This window comes from Alexandromys fortis, unplaced genomic scaffold, assembly GCF_014885135.2.
Source record: "Alexandromys fortis isolate MF-2015 unplaced genomic scaffold, M_Fortis_MF-2015_v1.1 scaffold_120, whole genome shotgun sequence".
Lineage (NCBI taxonomy): Eukaryota > Metazoa > Chordata > Mammalia > Rodentia > Cricetidae > Alexandromys > Alexandromys fortis.
In genome coordinates this window covers 1880545-1892094 of record NW_026067999.1, presented here as the reverse complement: position 1 = coordinate 1892094, position 11550 = coordinate 1880545, and the positions used below count along the sequence as shown (strand labels likewise).

Here is an 11550-nt window from a genome sequence, read left to right as displayed (position 1 = left end):
AGGTCTTCTGTGAGTTCTAGGCCAGGCAGCACTCCATAGTGAGTCCTGTCTAAAATAACAACTAAATTCCAAAATTTCATCTGCCTTTTGTCATAAGAACTTCAATCATGAACTTAACAGTGAGAAGGGAAAAATATTTTTTTCTCCCATTCATGTCTCTGAGTCTCTCATCTCACTAGTACACCACCTATGACTCACAGAAGCTCAGCCCTCGGGGAAGCACAAGTGAGTCCAGTGCTCTCATATAAAAAAAATGCACACCTAAAAAAAAACCTCAACTAAATAGAAAATTCAAGTAAAAAGTATGTCGGCAAAAGTGGCCACTAAGATTGGAGATAACATTTTTTAAAGGGGTGGGGGCAGTTGGCGAGGTGACCTGCAGAAGAATGGAGTTCAGTTCCCAGCACCCACATAAGGGAGCTCACTAGCACCTGTAACTTCAGCTCCGGGGGATCTGATGCCTTCTTCTGTCTTCAACAGGTACTGCATAAATGTGGTGCGTGTATAGACAATCAGATGGGTGTGCGTGCATCTTTGAAAAGAAGGTGTAAGACTTTAAGACAATCCTGAAGCCATTTTTGACAATTCTGAATCCTCTCAGCCTCTGTGCCATAGTGCTTCCCCTCCTCCCCTGGGAACCAAGGACCTAACAGCTACACTTGCACGTACTCAGTTCCTGAACAATTACCCATATACGTATGCTTTGGTTCTGTCCCCTGGGAAACGAGGTCAAAATGACCTCTTACCTCATCTGATCTGGCAACAGCTCTCCAGTCAATTATTGGTAATAGCCCTTTCAAATAAGCCAATCAGAATAGTCAAAGAACAACCCCCCTTGCTTCTGTGGCCCCTTTAAAAGTAGACTGTACCCGCTATTCGAGGTCCCTCGGCTTCCCGAATGCTGGGGGACCCTGTCATGACAGAATTAATAAAATCCTCATGCTTTTGCATCGGCTGTAGTGTGTGAGATGGTCTCTGGGGGCGACTCCTTCTCGGTGTTTGGACGCCAGAGTCCAACAGTTGGTTCCCTGACCGGGAATCGAGTCGCTCCCAGACACACTCTAGACCCAGTTGGAGGTATAAAGAAACGAGCTCATTTTGATGTCTGTCTGTTTGTATATTGTGTTTCTGTTTCTGTGTAATATAAATTAGTAATCTGAGAATTGTACCTGCGCAGGGCTAGTATTTGAAGGGGACCAGGCAGTGGGACAGACGTGTCCGGGAACACTCCCTGGCCCAGCCATGGAGGACGCTTCACTGGCAATTTGTGAAACTAGGAGCAACTAGGTCATCTTAGTTTCTAGGGAGTGTGGCCCTTATTGCCCACTCCCTTCCAGGTTCGTATCAGTTTGTTGCCGCGCGGCTTCTGATTTTGAGTTTATGTCTGTCTTTTTGTTCTTGTGTATTTTCAGTTCTACACCAGAGTGGTGGTGAGAGCACCAGCTTCTGGTTTTGAGTTTATGTCTGTCTCTTTGTATTTTTTGTTTTTGTATGTCGGTTTGTCTTTGTTAAAATCCACCTGCAGGAATTCAGAACCTGGCACCGGCCCCCTGGCCATCATTAGTTTCCCTGATTCCGAAAGCAGCCCCACTGCTGGAGGAGATGGTGGCTGCCCCTCCCCAAGCCCTTTGTCTTCTCTCTTTCCTGTACAGGAGCAAAAGAAACCCAGAATCCAGGCACCTCTGGTTCTTCCTGATATCCAGCCGAGCATGACAGACTTCTCCCTCCTCCTCCCCTGGAGGAAGCACTTCGTTCCTGAGGAGCCCCGCTGGTCGGGCCCTAGCCCTGAAAACTTCGGTACTCAGCATCCACACTGGGACAGGGGAAGGATGAGAATGACTTCCCAAACATTTCCCCTTCACTCAGTAGCAGGCCAATTGCAATACTGCCTTTTTCTGCCTCTAATCTTTACTTACAACCCTTCCTTTTCTTGGGACCCTCAGACAGTGACCGGGCTTATAGAATCTGTTCTGGTTATTCATCAGCCCACTTGGGATGATTGCCAGCAGCTCTTATAGGTGCTCCTAACTACAGAGAAAAAAAGAATGTCCCAGGAGCTGACAGCAGGCCAACCCAATCACCGGACAAGAAAGAGGATGGGACTTCAATACTCCAGCTGGTAGGGAGCAGCTCCGTCTTTATTGCCAGAGTCCAGTTGGCTGGTCTAAAAAAAGGAGGGGGGGTTGCAAAACACCCCACTAATTTGCTAATTTGGCTAAGGTAAGAGCAAAGGTCTGATAGTACTCCTACAGGATTTTTAGAAAGACTATTAGAACGGGACAGGATGTAAACCCATTTTGATCCCATGGCAGCAGATCGCCAAGCCAATGTAATAATGTCTTTTATAGGCCAGTCAGCATCAGACAGCAAGTTGCAGAGAATGGAGGGGCTGCAGAGATGCTCCCTCCAGGACTTAGTAAAAAAAAAAATTAGACAGATAGGGAGGCAACAGAAGACGACAGCTGCAGAGACTGCGCACCTCAGACAGAGCAGCCCCTGAATGGCCAAATGCAGACTTCAGTGAGGAGTGGCCCTACAGGACTTTGGGCTCGAGACACTCCCAAAGCAGCTGCTGAGCAGAAGCAGGTCGGAGAACGGCGCCAAGCACAGCCGGCTACTGAAGCGGCACTCTGCCCACCTGAGAGGCCAACGCAGCAGCCACAGTGATAGTACTGAAATTCCCCCCCCCTTGCTTATGCTGTGCACCCAGGTGTTCGATTCTGGGGTGTACGGAAAAAAAGGGGGAGGGGTTACCCCTCGCTATATCTAAAGCATTTGACTATGGACACAAGAACTGCTGATTATTCCTGAATGTCCCACGCTTTTATTAAAAAAAGACCTGTTGGAGACTTTGATTTCCCCTACTGTTCTCCAGGACTGTAAAGAAAAGCAGGCTGCTCTCTGCCTTCGCCATGCCCACCTTGCTGAGGAAGGCTTTGCAGCCACTGCCGGCTGAATCCTCCCAGCTGCCTTGGTCACAGCCCAAGCCTGGGAACTCTGCTTACAGCCACCTGCCCCCGCAGGTAGCAACTGACTGAAGCGAGGAGGGGCCCGGGAGGTTCCGGAGCCCAATTCCAAACAGCGTTCCCGAGCTGCTTGCAAGTTTCACAGAGAACAACTGCCCCCAGCTCCCAGACCGCAGCTATGGAAAGCTTGGGGTTCAGCAATGCCCAAGCAGAGCCGGTTTTGATGGCGCATGCTGGTAAAAAGGCAGGGCAGCAATGGTAAATGACCTGAGCAGTCTACTTAAAGGGACATCACCTGGATGGCAGAGAATCTTTTTCTTACCAGGACTATCTTGCAGCCTGGATCCATGCATCTCACGTCAAGCCTACACCTCCACAGGACGACCCAGGACCTTCCAAATGAAAGTTTCAGTGTACCCAAAATCCTCTCAAGGAGGCCTGGTTCTGCCAGGCTTGCTGATCTTTGCCCTGATGTTTATACCTTAGGACTTAACCTGGACCATGACAAACTTTGAGACTGGGCAAGCCTTAAGGCCAGCCACTGGAGTTCATCCCCTGAATACCTGGTTCCCCCAGCTAACTTTTGACCTGTATGTTTTAGCAAAAGCCTCTTGGGAGGATACTGAGCAAACCCCTGAAAACTTTTATCCTGTATGCAAATATTCTAAATGATATGTTTGTCCGGGGAGAAAAACAATATGGGGGGGGGGCTAAAATATTTTATTGTGCTGCCTGAGGATGTAAAACCAATGTCAATGTCTCCTGGTTGAGGGTTAATGAAAAGGACTTAGTCTCTTTCACCCATAAATAGTAGGGAATAGACTCATCTGGCAGTTTATTGATCTATGATGGGCCTACAACACTGGTTTGTTAATCTCTGTGTACAGATCCAATTGGTCCTCCAAATTTACTAATATCTCAAGATTGAGATATTTGACCAAATAAGAGGAGGGAATGTAAGACTTTAAGACAATCCTGAAGCCATTTTTGACAATTCTGAATCCTCTCAGCCTCTGTGCCATAGTGCTTCCCCTCCTCCCCTGGGAACCAAGGACCTAACAGCTACACTTGCACGTACTCAGTTCCTGAACAATTACCCATATACGTATGCTTTGGTTCTGTCCCCTGGGAAACGAGGTCAAAATGACCTCTTACCTCATCTGATCTGGCAACAGCTCTCCAGTCAATTATTGGTAATAGCCCTTTCAAATAAGCCAATCAGAATAGTCAAAGAACAACCCCCCTTGCTTCTGTGGCCCCTTTAAAAGTAGACTGTACCCGCTATTCGAGGTCCCTCGGCTTCCCGAATGCTGGGGGACCCTGTCATGACAGAATTAATAAAATCCTCATGCTTTTGCATCGGCTGTGGTGTGTGGTCTCTGGGGGCGACTCCTTCTCGGTGTTTGGACGCCAGAGTCCAACAAAGGGAACTGGAGGGCTATGGAGACGACTCAGTGGGTCTGCTGCACAAGCCTGAGGCTCTCAGTTTAGATAGCCCCGCACAGCAGGGTGCAGAAGCACGTGTCTATAATCTCAGCACTGGGAGAGGGGCAGAGGCGGGCAAATCCGGGGAGGGGGGGGTCCTGGCTGTTCAGTCTATTAAAATGAAATGCTCTGTGTTCAGTAGAAAACGGACTCAAAATAAAATAAAGTAGAGAATTATAGAGGAAGCTGCCTGGTGTTGACCTCTGGTCTCCACATGAACACTCACAGGTGAGTGTAGCTACACACACGTGTGCAAACACATATAAACCACACACAAACATACATGTGCACATGCACGAGCAAATGCAAGGGGAAATGGAAGTGGAAAAAACTGAACAAAACAAAAGTCCCTTTAGCTTTGATGGGGTCGAAACTTCAATAAAGTGTAGGTTGACAGAAAGCAGATACGGTCACTCAAGCAGATTTGTAACCAGAGACTTAAGCTAGAGGCTGGACTCAGGGCTTCCAATAGCAAGGTCCAGACACTCCAGAGACAAGAAAGGAGTTTAATCAAAATGAGCTTGTGCAGCTAATCCCTTTCCTTGGGAAGATGTAAACAAGGACTACCCTCTCTCCTAAGGTCCCAACTACAAACCCAAGCACGAGTCTGTCAAAGTTCGCTTTAGGGAACGAATAAGTTTATTGGACTTCCTTACAGAGCATAGATGAGGGGTTACTTACAGGGAGGGTGTGTGGGCGCTCCTTCGCCTGAAGGCTGCCTATGAAAAGTCTTTGCCCAGCAGGGACGAGTGCTTCCCCACAATCACTGCCGGAGGCTCTCCTAGGTTTCCTTGCCCTGTACATTCTACCCCCTTACAAGAGATAGTAGGTAACAGCTGGAGACTTGGGTGTGGGTCTTCTGACCCTCCCCACTCCTCTGGGAGGGTGTGTAAACAGTCAACAAGCCCAGCTGGCTTGCCAGGGGGTATATCTGAACTGCCAAAGATGGCGGTTGCTTGGCTTAGAAGACCCACAGCACACTGAGAAAACATAATATAAGAAAGTCAGCCTATTTTCATGGCATTGGCAATAGAGAGATGGGTCTGGGCAAGAGGCATAATTAAGAAGTCCTGTTCAGCTGGGCGTAATGGCGCACACCTTTAATTCTAGCACTAGCAAGGCAGAGGCAGGAGGATCTCTGTGTTTAAGGTCAGTCTGATCTACGTGATGAGTTCCAGGATAGTTAGGGTATCTTAGTTTGGGTTTCTATTGCTGTGAAGAGTGACCATGGCAACTCTTAGAAAGAAAACATTTCATTGTGGTGGCTTGCTTACAGTTTCAGAAGTTCAATTCATCATCATCAGGACGGGAGCATGGCAGTGTGCAGGCAGACATGGCACTGCCTACATCTTGACCAGAGGGCAGTGCTGTGTACTGGGCATAGCTTGAGCAAAAGAGACCTCAAAGCCCACCCACACAGTGACACAAGTCCTCTAACAAGGCCACACCTTCTAATAATGCCACTCCCTTTGGGGGCCATTTTCTTTCAAACCACCACACAGGGCTACACAGTGAGACCTTATCTTGAAAAAAGAAACAAACAAACAAGCAACAACAAAAACAAAAAAGAAGTCTGGTTGATCATCTTCTCAATTCTGGTCCTTAGTACTCAAAGAGGTAGACCAGTTCCCATGAGATAACTACTCTTGTGTTGGGGAGATGTCATGGAGAGAGCTGCGAGGCTTTGTTGTTTCTAAAATCTAAGGTGGACTGCAGGTTTAAGACACTGAGTAGAGACTTGGAGCTCCCTTGGGTATAATGAGGAGGGGTGGCATCTGACAAGAAAATGCCTGTCTTATCTTTGTATTTTCATCCCAGAAGGGCGGTAAGATTGGTGTTTTTCATTCAATACAGTGGCTGCACCTTAAGTCATTGCTGTCCCAGCTCGCAATTGCAGCTCCGCAGCTCCCAACAGCGGTTCAGTCACACTGGCTGCAGCCAGGTGGGAATTCTATTCCCTCAGGCACAGATCTATCACTGCCACTAAAGGGAACTTCATCTAAATCTCTCTCCTACAGAACTCAGGATTCAAAGGTTGAGATGAAACCCTCCTGGGTCAGAGAGACTGAATAGCAAATAGCTAGCCTTCTCTCCTTGTTCCTGTTTCCCTCAAAAAGGGGCATCCTCCTTCTCAGCCCCCACTAAAGACCCTAGATACACTTAGGTCCTCCATCCCACTTCCTGTCAGCTAGTTGCTGACGCAACCTCCTGACCCCAGGTTAATCCAACAAATGTAATACGTCTTTGCATCTTTAACCAAAGTAGCAGAAACAAATGTAACGCACCTTTACACGGTTAAAATAATATTCCACAATATAAGACAGGCCAGGTACCACCCTTTGGTACTATGTGCTGAAGATAAGTGCAAAAGGAAGGTAGGGATGCCAAGTTTTCAATTTTGCTTTCAGTTATGTGTGGACCCAAGTGAGGAGTCAGAGCATTTTAACAAAAGTATCTTCTAGATACCCCTTGTATAACCTTGGTAGATTTCAGAAAAGAGCAGCCTCATGGTAGCTAGGCTTGGAAAAGGAGTGGACACAAGTGAGCCTTCAGCAATTGTAACATGGAGGGGGCCAGGCTGCTTGTTTGTTGTTGTCTTTGTCATCCCACCAGGTACCCCACAACTGTTTAGCCCCAAAGAAAATCACACATAGGTCTCTATAAGTTATAAAGCTGATTTGCCCATTAGCTCTAGCCTCTCACTGGCTAACTCTCACATCTTGATTAACCCATTTTTCTGATCTATGTTAGCCATGTGGCTCAGTACCTTTTTTCAGTGGGGCAGATCACATCCTGCTGCTTCAGTGGTCTGGGCATGAGTGGAAGGAATCAACTTCCTCCTTCCCAGAATTCTCCTGTTCACATTACATCATTTCTACTTCCTGTCTGGTTGTTCTGCCTATACTTCCTGCCTGGCCAATCAGCATTTATTTAAAACATGATTGACAGAATACAGACAATTCTCCCACACTAAGCAATGAACTTTATTAGGAGAAAGGACCTCATATCATCAGGTTTGACAGCAGGTGCCTTTACCCACTACGCCATCTTGATGGTCCTAGAGATTATTAATTGTCAGATTTAGAAAGATACGCATCACATTTTCCTTTATTTTTGCATCCTATATTTAATATAGACACATAAAGCCATGTATACTTATATGACACAAAAGTAGAAGGGAAACTGTAAGGAACTAATGGGAGGGCAGAGAAAGGAAACGTTAGGAAAGAATCAGCCCAGTGTCACACAAAGGACCACATGGACAAAGTGAAAGTTGGCAAGGCAATTCTTTTTGAAGAAAGGGTGTGCCAGAATACACAGCAACCTAACAAGCAGACTTGGCCAAGATGTTTTTTGTCTTTTATCCCTAACTTAGGTGGTGAGTGAGTCTCATACCATTGGTGGAAGCTTGGCTTCACAATCTGATGTAACTGGCCAACGGACGCAATGGGAAAGGGGGAGGATCTGGAAATATGTATTCCGGTAGGACTGTCTCTGATAGAAAGAACAACAACAATTTCTTACAGGGAAGACTAAAGGGGTGGGGGTGGGAATATGGTTAAAATACATGAACCCCAGTACTGTGTACCTTGATTATATGTTAATAAAAAGTGACTTGTTGAGTGAACAATTTAGAGCAACTTTCTAAGTGTTCCTACCTGGGTTTTCAGTTTATGTCAATTTCACACAAATTAAGACACTGGTGAAGAACTCAACTGAGGAATTTCTTCCATCAGACTGGCCTGTGGGTATGTCTGTAGGGCATTTTCTTGTTAATTGATTGATGTAAGAGGGCCCACCCCACTGGGGGTGGTATCAACCTTGGGCAGGTGGTACTGGTTTGTATAAACAAGCTGAGCAAGCCTTGAAAAGCAAGTCAGTAAGCAGCGTTCCTCCAGTAATCTCTGCTTCAATTCCTGCCTCCAGGTTCCTGCCTTGGCTTCTGTGGTTGGCCCCCTTAGAGAGTGGCATATTAGGAGGTGTGGCTTTGTTGGAGTTAAGTGTGGCCTTGTTGGAGAAAATGTGTCAAACTGGGCATGGGTTCTCAGGTCTCATACATGCTCAAGCCACACCCAGTGTCTCAGTTCACTTCCTGTTGCCTTTGATCAAGATTATTAACTCTCATCTCCTTCTCCAACACCATGTGTGCCTGGATGCTAGCATGTCCCACCATGATGATAATGGGCTAAACCTTTGAACTGTAAGCCACCCAATTAAATGTTTTTCTTTATAAGAGTTGTTGTGGTCATGGAGTCACTTCACAGCAATAAAACCCTAACTAAAACAAGGGTGCACAGGATTCCCCCAGACTGTGATAGCTCCTATCAATGCTCTTGATGGTCAAGACACAAGCATAACCTCAGTGATGGACCATAACCTGTAAGCCAAATAAATAAACCCTTTCCTCCCAAAGTTGTTTTTGATCAGTGTTTTATCACAATGAAAGGAGGCAAACTAGGACAATGACACTTAATCACTTGGGTGTTTGTTCTGTTCTTTGCTAGATTCCAAGTTCATTAACCAAGTTCATTCCAAGTTCATGCACGTGCAACACACACACATGGCAACAACCAAGGGTTGTTTCTTAAGTGTCCTTTCTCTGTTCCTACTGCCACATTAGCCACAGCAAAAGCACTCAGTTGTTAAGAGACTTGAGAAATCAGGATTATTAAAATTGAAAATGTCCCTTTAAGCCAGCCTACCCTTTTGTGATGCTAAAGTATCCCCTTTGTGAGTACATTCTTCTCTCTCAGCTAGACCAATTGCAGCTTTTAACCTGGGCTTTTCATTCCGAGCCTCTAGTAATCTTATTGCTATAATTTTCACAAGAGGAACACTAAAGCAATTTAATATTATTTTTTTAACCACAAAGATTTGTTTCCATTTTACATGCATTGGGTAGCTAAGATTTCTGTAGCATCTTATAAAATAATGATGTGGCACCTTACAGCATTAAAAACAAAATGCTTAAAAGGCAAAAAACAGGAACCACCAAAAAAGTAAGAGGTTAAAATATTTAAATTAGTATGTGAGGAGTTGGAAAAATACCTTAGCAGTTAAAGAACACTTGCTGTGATGAACCAGCCTGCCTCCATCTTAGGCTTAAAAGCCATCTTACAGTAAAGTTCATTCCTGTTAATGTTAAACCTCTGTTTCTCAAGAACGGGGCTATGCCCCACCTGTAACCTTAACTACAAATGGTTCTGTACTGCTTGTTCCAGGAATGGAAACTATGCCTTTGCTTCCAAAAGTTAATAACTATCTTGCAACCCTACCTGTATTTCAAATGAGTTGTTATAACTACCTTGTTATGGCTACCTGTTGTTATGACTACCTTGTTATAACCACCTTGCAATGATGTCTTTGATTCAGCAATTCATTAGGACTAACTTGTTATACTTATGTTCTGCTCATTAATTTTTCCTCACCAAGTCCCCCATTTAGAAACTCCCTACCCCAAAAGCTATAAAAAACCTTGTCTTCCTGATGCCCAAAGAATCCTGTCTTAAGGTGAGGCAGACTATATACACAAATAAAAAAAGGCTTGCTTTAATTAACTGCTTATTTTAATTAATTTGGTCATGATCATTTAGGCCAGTGGTCTTCCTCATCATATTTGGATTAACAGTTGCTCTTACAGAGGACTTGGATTCAGATCCCAGCATCTGTATGGTGGGTCTTGAACACCCAGGCAACCGAATGCACATGGTACACATACATACATACATGCAGGCATAACACTTGCACAAATGAAATAAAAATAAAGTCTAACTAAAATTTAAAATAAAAATTAGCATATGAATGCTTTAATATGAACAACTAAGCTACCTGAAATTCCCAGAGAAAATCACACCTATAATGAACATTCCACAAGGCTGAACTTCAATAGTTGTGAAGAAATTGGAATGTGGCAGGTCAACGGCCAAATTATCTTGGGGTATTTTAGACCTCTAAATAGTCACACATTGCCTACTTCTGTGTATGATCTAACATCCTTGTGACTGTTAGGCAAATCCACTTGGAATATACAAGCATAACCTTAGTTTCTACTAATTTTAAAAGCTAAGAATGTCATCAGGCCTATAGCAGATGTTTCCCTGCTTTTCTGAAAACTGCCTACCTGACATTTTCACCCATGTATTAGAAAAGCACCTTATTTTCTTTGTTCTGTTACTATAAAAAGCTTGTGAAAGTTACTACATTGTAACATGGCATTTTGGGTAACTTAAATTTGTGTTATTGGGTCATGGTCACTCATACTTGGCTCCTGAATAAATTATGTTTTCTCCTTTGAAGCACAAACTGTGTTTTTATACATTTATGAGCACTCAGGCCATGAATAGGGCAAGTAAGGGAAGTACACGTCTAGACTATTAGTTTACTTATACTTATTTTTATTTATGTGGTATTTGTGAGTGTGAATATATATATATATATGTCACATGGATGCAGGTGCCCACAGATGCCAAAAGAGGGTAACTGGATCCCCTAGAGATATTACAGGCCTTTGGAAGTTGTTCAGTGAAGATGCTGGGAACTGAACTTGGGTCATCAGAAAGAGGAACAAGCACTCTTAACCACTCAGCCATCTCTGCAGTGCTACAAATTCTGTTTTAAAAGTAAACTTGTTACTTTGTTCACTGTGTTTTTTAAGTTAATTTTGAATTAAAAAATAACGAATTAGGGGGCTGGGGAGATGGCTCAGGAATTTAGAACACTTGTTGCTCTTGCAGAGGACTGAGACTGGAGTCCCAGCATGGACACAATGGCTCATAACAATCTGTAACTTTAGTTCCAGAGAATCTCATGCCTTCTTTTAATCTCAGGGTGGTACACATACATACAAACAGGCAAAACACTCATACACATAAACTTTAGTCTAAAAACTGTTGAAATAAAGTTAAAAAGAGCATATACCACAGCACTCCTACTCCTAGGTGCATACTCAGAACCAAAAGCAAATTCACAACAAATATTTCCACATGATGATTTGTTTCTTTTTTTTATGATTTTTTTTTTTTAGGTTTTTCGAGACAGGGTTTCACTGTGGCTTTTGAGCCTGTCCTGGAACTAGCTCTGTAGACCAGGCTGGTCTCGA

General features: G+C 44.4%; 1 long non-coding RNA gene across 1 annotated transcript; it reads left to right on the top strand.

Moving 5' to 3' along the window:
• The first annotated feature begins 542 nt into the window (after window positions 1–542).
• LOC126512702 (uncharacterized) lies at window positions 543–4325 on the top strand. Its single transcript, XR_007595133.1, has 2 exons — window positions 543–1077; window positions 1178–4325. It is a non-coding gene; the product is annotated as an uncharacterized lncRNA (long non-coding RNA).
• Window positions 4326–11550: the final 7225 nt, after the last annotated feature.